At 30.5% G+C, this 7,297-nt stretch overlaps 1 pseudogene; it reads right to left on the reverse strand.

Moving 5' to 3' along the window:
- Positions 1-1,626: 1,626 nt before the first annotated feature.
- LOC111740456 lies at positions 1,627-1,745 on the reverse strand (annotated as a pseudogene).
- Positions 1,746-7,297: the final 5,552 nt, after the last annotated feature.

Here is a 7,297-nt window from a genome sequence, read left to right on the forward strand (position 1 = left end):
ACAATATCAGTAGGAGAGGTTACTTGTGTATCAGTCTTAAATTCTTAAGAGTACATCTGAGAATTACGGAACCAAATAACTGTCCCAGAAAGCATGAACATCTGTGGCATGGTACAATTGAACAACTCCTATAAGTATGTTGAACTAATGCGTGTGACATCAGTCCACCAATATAGCATCTATGAACTCTAACTACTGCATTATACTTCTCATTTGGAATTGCCTCATTTGAGTGGAAAAGGCTTTTTTTTTTCATTTATATTTTGAAAAACATAGTCATCTGAGCCTTAAAAAAAAAATAACATATGGTATGTCATACTTGCTATTTGCTATCCATTAATTATATCAAAATATAAAGCTGCTCTTAGAAAGTAACTAGAATGTAAAGTCTAATTTTGTGGATGACAATTATTTATTTAATTATTATAACAACCCATCAAAACAAATGTAAATGAAATTACTTGGAAAAAGTAAAAGTTATACAGAATAATATCAGACAAATCATGAGTCACATAGCCTATTATATGCTTGAACGGAATATAGCAACAAAAACCGAATGCTTTATGTCACTAAGTGTTTTAAACCTATTATTCCCAATAATAAATGAATTATTTAACTCAATAAAATACTAGTAGTCAATCAAACTACCATAGAGCAGAATTGTCTCAAACACATTATTATTTAACAATAATTTGGTACTTCATGGTTAATAATAATAATGGGTACATATTAAGTTCTTTGTTATTTACCAAACATTGTATTAAACAGTTATATTCATTATCTCATGCAATCTTCATCAACTCTTTTATCCCCATTTTATAGAAAAGGAAACAGAGGTATAAAGAGAGTAAGTGACTTACCAAAGTTCATACAATAATAAGTAGCAGAGTCCAGAGTTAAACCCAGGTCAGTCTAATTTGAAAGCCCATGCTCTTAATCATAACTCCTTTATAAATAAAATGGGACAGAGCTGGAAGACAACCCAAGGTGAAACTGCAATGTGAATTTTTTTATCAGTTCTTCCTACTCTAATGGATTTCTTACATTTTAAAAATTTAATTTCCAACTTGAATATTAGGATACTTCTCTTTAATTTTTATAGAGAATAAATATGTTTTATATTAAACAAATATCTATTTCAATTTATAAACTTGTACTTCACAATCTCAAATACTAAATAGCACTCCAATTATTAAGATAAATCTTGCTCAGAGAGCATTTGTCACCTATTATAAATTCATTTTTTCCTCTGGAGTATCCTTTCCAATACATTTTGTAAAAGTGCAACATGATTCACTATGAAGGGTTGAAAAAATTGTATTGCTGATGGAAACTTGAGAACTGTTAGTTCAATGGGTTATATTTGCTTAATAAAATCTTACTCATTTTATATAGAACTTAGAGTTCAATCATATTGTCATACATAACAAGAGAAAATAATTATATCTATATGAAGAACATGAAAAAATTATACCAAGAGAAAGTAACTATCTCATTGTAATGTTTATTCTTCTTTGGAGTGTAACTTAAAAAAATTACTTACATTTTTAGATCTGATAACTTTTTTTTTTAGACAAGACAACCCTTGATTGAGGACATTATCAGCTTACAGTCCCTTATTTTTTACGCTTACAGTACCTGGTCTTCCTAGGTGGTCTCCCATCCAAGTACTAACCAGGCCCAACCCTGCTTAGCTTTCAAGATCAGACGGGATGTGGATTGTTCAGGGTGGCATGACTGTAGACTTACATCTGTGATCATTTTAAGTAGTACTAATCCCCCATATATTTTAGAATAGTTTAACAAAATATGTGTGAATAAAAAAGAGTTTAATAGGGATGATGACAACAGTGTCAAGATATTTCATAGAGAGCATCACTGATGAACGTCTGCATGATTTTAATTATGCTCAAGTTGCCCTTTTATGTTCAGGACATTGCCACTGACTCGAAGAAGACTTATTTCTATGAGGTCATGTCCCACAGAGGAGGGAAGTCCTAGAATCACCTCAGATGATGAGATATATTAAGCCAATTATGGGAAACAAGAGGGAGAGAGAGAGAAAAAGTGCAAGCATGCTTGAGTGAGCAAGCAAGGCCGAGGAGGAAGAGGGAGTGAGAGAGACAGTGAGAAGGGGGAGAGAGAGGGAGAGTCATTGGTTAACCATTAATGGGGATCTTTAATCTTCTTGAAGAGTAACTTTTTCTGGAAATGTATAGGTGTCTATTTCAATCTGTTGAGCAAGCATAATGTTAGCTAGGGCTTGACTTACGGGTTTACATAATTCAGAGAAGCAACAGGTACAACATTTAAAGATTATAAAAAATAATCTAAGAAAGAGACAAAAGTAGAATTACTACACCAACTTGTAATATTTTTTCTAAATAACAAACTTATCCACGTTGGCAACCAACTAAAAAGGTCACTGAGAGCAGTTAGGTATCTAAAAAGAGGTATATTCTATGGAAACAAAAGAAAAACAAAGGTTAATGATTAGAACAAATTATAAACCAGTATAATGGTTTCTGAGCCTAGAGGGCTACCAGTCAAAACTTGTAGTTACCAGGCTTGAAGTATCTTTTGCAGTTTGAAATGTCTCTGGTGATGTTATCAGGTATCCCGGCAAACTTTTAGTGGCTTACACAACATCAGTCAAGGAGATTATCTAAACATGAGCTGTTGTGGTGATTTCTCTGAAGTTTATATCAAATCATCTAGCTGCACTTTGCAATTACAAGGCTCATGAAAAAAAGGCATTTTTCATTCTCAAAAGTTCCAAATCAAAAGATGAGAGAAAAATGAAAACATTAATTCAGAGGGATTCAGCCAAATACTTGAGGAAACTAAAAAATTCAGGATACAGTTCAGTTTACAGCTAAATAAGAAGATCCTTAAAGAAGTTAATAGGACTAGAATTTAATATCCACACGTGTTTATTATAGTTTCTACTAAAACATATTTTTTCTCTATAAAACTACCCTCATTTTTACTAAAGATAACCAAATTAAGACTCATTTATTTGCAATATAAGTCTAGTTTCAATAAATTTGGCATGATTATTTATATAAATATAACAAGAATAGCAATTGATCACATAGGCTCTTTCAAATCTGTTTTGCTGGATTTTTTTTTATAAAGGATCTACAGATTGAATTTTAACAGTCTCTTGAGGCTAAGAGGTCAAGCTACAAACTTGCCACCAAACAATGCTTGTAATACCTTTAGATTTGGGGTAATTCCTCCTTTTTTGAGATCCCCGAAATATCCTGAGCTTCTCTGCATCTGCCAGGAAGTGACCTTCCTTATATACCTGGAAAGGCCACTTGGAAACCCTATAAACAAGGTATCAGACTGTTTTCCCAAGGAGCTTTTATTGACTTCTAATGTCAGTCTTAGTTTCTTAAAACTGATCGATCATATCTGAGTCTATGCATGTGTGCCTAAAACATGACATTTCAATCAAATCCTTGGTAATAAAAACCAGCTTCCAATTGTGTCCTGTTACAAAGAGAATTGATTCTTATTGAACTTATGCAAACCATATTGCCATAAAAATTAGAAAACTCACTGAGTTTCCAAATTCTGGGGGGATAAGAAAGGGAGAAAAAAGAAAGATGTTTCAATTCTGCTTACAGAGGTATAATTCACCAAATTGCTCTAAATTTTAGGTATTTAACAGAAACAAGTTTCCTTATATCTGAAAAACAAAAAAAATAATAAAAAATCAGCAATATTTCAAACACAATATCATAAAAATGATAATGATTCTCAGGTCATTTAGTCCCATGTAATCAATTCTTGTTTATCTTGATCATTTGTTAGCATTTTTATGAATCCAGTTTTTCCTTAGAGTTTTATAAACCTTCCTTCATTTTCAAGGTATGATTTCAAAATCTATTCTCTGAAACCTATATTTTATCATAGGGTCCACTCTATGGATCATTCTGAAGATGAAACATTTTTATAAAAGTAACAGAGCAAAATAATAACTCAATAAATGACAAAAGACTTAAAATGACATGGTTAAAGATCTGACTACAATTAAATTTATAAAGAAGTTTTGCACACAACATTTTAAGATAGCAACTGGAATTACAAATGATAACATTATATCAGGTCTTATAATAATTTTGGAAATTTCGTACAATTTTGGAACATTTATATTAACAATATTTACCCATACAGTATACTCTAGAAGTTTATGATCATGTAATTTATAATGTTTAACATACTAAATAAGCCTAGTTAGTTTCATATTTCTCTTTTATAAAGACAGAGAACTTTTTTTTTCGGGTATTCCAGAGGCCCTCTGGAACACCCCAAAGCCATTTCAAGATTAAGAAAAAAGTCTCCAGTTAAAACCTGAACCCTGGGAAGTTTGTCAGACAAATCAAAGGTTTAGACACTTTACCAAAAAGATCACAGATTACTGTCAATCGATTATAAATTGTCCATTTAACCAAAGTAACAATAAAAGATATTAAACACAAATACATGTTACCTAATTGTTAGCAAAACTTTAATTCTTATTATTGAGAAGATTGTTTTCTTAAGTAATCAAGGGCAAGATAACAAAAGCACAGGAAAGTATCTTGATAAAACACAGACTCTCTGCTTTCTAGGCAGAAAACTTCACAATATATTATCACAAGTAGGCCGATAATACAAGAATACATTTTCCTTTTAAGTGAAAGAGAACCAAACTTTAATTCTGCATCAGCTTACTTTTGATATTTAAATTCACTTAATTATCTTCATTCCAGTCTTATTCAGCTTAATCACATATAATATTTCCTCTAAAGACTTCCTTTTCATTAACCTTCTATAACTTTCCTTGTCCAATTGAATTTGTCTTTTATTACTTATTCATAAATAACCAGTTTAGGACAAACCACTCTAATTCTCACAAAATGTATCTTCATACCATATACTTTCTATTACCAAAAACATATATTTATTTTATTCTATCTTAGACATCTTAACCCTTACAAACTTTAATTTCTAGTGAAAACAAAAATATCAATTAATATTCTTTACATTAGCAAATTTATTAATACATTTTATAACCTCTAGAAACATACACACTTTTATTGGCAAATGTAGTTCACAATTTTAGAAACATGCTTCTTCAAAAAAACACAGCACATATTCATTAACAGATCAAAATTTATCTTTTAATTCCTCTATAATATGAAGCCAAAAGTAGGCAAACTTAGATTCATTTAGCACTTAATTATTTCAGTGTTTTATATTATTTGGAAATAATCTAAATATTTAATAATTTATATCATTTACTTTAATTTAGTAAAACTAAAGTTTCATATTATCAAAAAATACTGGGAAATTATTTTTAAGTATATATACTATATAATTTTAGCTAAAATTTCAGCTAAAAATCCTTTTATTATACTTACATCTATTTAATTTATTAGCCCTTAACAATTATGTTTAGATTACTCATGAAAACTATTTTCCTATGCTACTTTTCTGCTGACAGATTTTGCAACAGAGATTACATGAATTTATTTCTATAAACCCAGGTAAAAATATTATATTTAATATTGACAACTCTGAAGGTATGCCTGTCTAACCTAACCACACTCAAACCAGCATTAATGTTAATTTTTTTTCCAGATCACATGATCCTGAATAACATTTGAGTTAGCTTCTATTATAGTTTTTTTTTTTTAATTTAGGTAAATGCTTAATTCCTTTAATCCAATTAAAATAGTATTATTTTTACAAATTAGTAATACCATAAGGAGATAGAGAATACCAGATTATACATAAAATATACAAACAAACAGATCTCACAAATAGAAATCACAAACAAGATATTTCATTTATCTAAATTGCAAGTATCATCTGCATTTTAAGAAATGGCTCTCAGGTCCTAGAGCAGATGGGGTACAAAATATACAACATAAAAGCACAGAAAATATCCAAGTTATAAGCTATTTATCTTTTGTTTTTATTTTTTATAGTAAAATATTTCATTTAAATGTATTTCCTAATATGTGAAAAGTAGTTGAAAGTATCTTCAAATATCAACAATAATTTGTGATGATAATCCTTTCACAATATTAAAAAAGTTAAATATATAAATAGAATTTTTCAGTAACTAGGGAGAGAGAACAACAGTAAAAAGAAAACAAAAATGGCATTTACATATTTTAAAAAAAGGATGAATTTGATAAATTGTGATTTTTCCTTCTACATCAAAAATCAGTGTTTCCACTTTCTGAGTAGCAAGCCAGCCAAAGCCTGGCTGTCTGGATTCTTCATTCCCAGATGAACTTGCACAGTGTATCCAGAGGCAACATGCAGAAGCAACCACCTGGTTACATTTCCTTTATCAGACACTCTACAGAGGCCTCCAACTTCCTGCTTTCACATGTAAATCAAATCCACTTTCTTTACAACCTCTCACATATATCCACTTCAGTTTCTACCTACCCTTTCCTCAAGGAAACTCCCTGGAGATGGGTAACTCCATCTCTAATTACTCATGACTATATTTGCATGTGATTTTTCCACATTATACTGTTATTAACATGAGGAAAGGACTCCTATTGCCTGGGCAACTGGAGGCAACATAAGCATTGTGCCTACTGACTGGAATCTATTTCTAGTTTTTCTATTATGTTCTTGGATCCTCTCACTTTTATAGTCAAAACAATGCAATCCTTTCTCCCATTCTATCTTTTTTTTTTTTTTTTTTTTTGTATTGTGGCTCTCTCTGCATTGTCCGGTTGATCTAATTTTTCTTGGATTTATTGCCATATTTTCTCATCCACTAGCTAACATTGATGCTTTCCTTTCCCTTAATCAGACTTTTCCTGTGAATTATCCCCTCTAATCGTGGACCTCCACCCTAATAGTTTGCTCTCCTTTTAGACATCTTTCTAAAATGTTATATTAACCATAAAAACAACCAATTTGTGAAGTTTCCTTGTCCTCATTTTCTTTCTTTCTTCTTGTGCTCCAGTTTTGTTTTGTTTTGTTTTGCTACTTTAATACAAAGCTAATTGAAAAATGATGCCCTCTATTATCATAATTCCTAATACTAAGCTACATAAAATATTATCTGTCCAATCTCTTTTTCTTTTTTTCCCTGTGACATGGTATACTATTTTTTTCCAATTACAGTTGACAGTCAATAATATTTTATATTAGTTTCAGGTATACAGCATAGTGGTTAGACATTTATATAATTATGAAGTGATACCCCAATTAGATTAGTACCCACCTGGCACTATACATAGTTATTACAATATTATTGGCTATATTCCCTATG

Source organism: Pteropus vampyrus, unplaced genomic scaffold (genome assembly GCF_000151845.1).
Source record: "Pteropus vampyrus isolate Shadow unplaced genomic scaffold, Pvam_2.0 Scaffold63, whole genome shotgun sequence".
Taxonomy (NCBI): domain Eukaryota; kingdom Metazoa; phylum Chordata; class Mammalia; order Chiroptera; family Pteropodidae; genus Pteropus; species Pteropus vampyrus.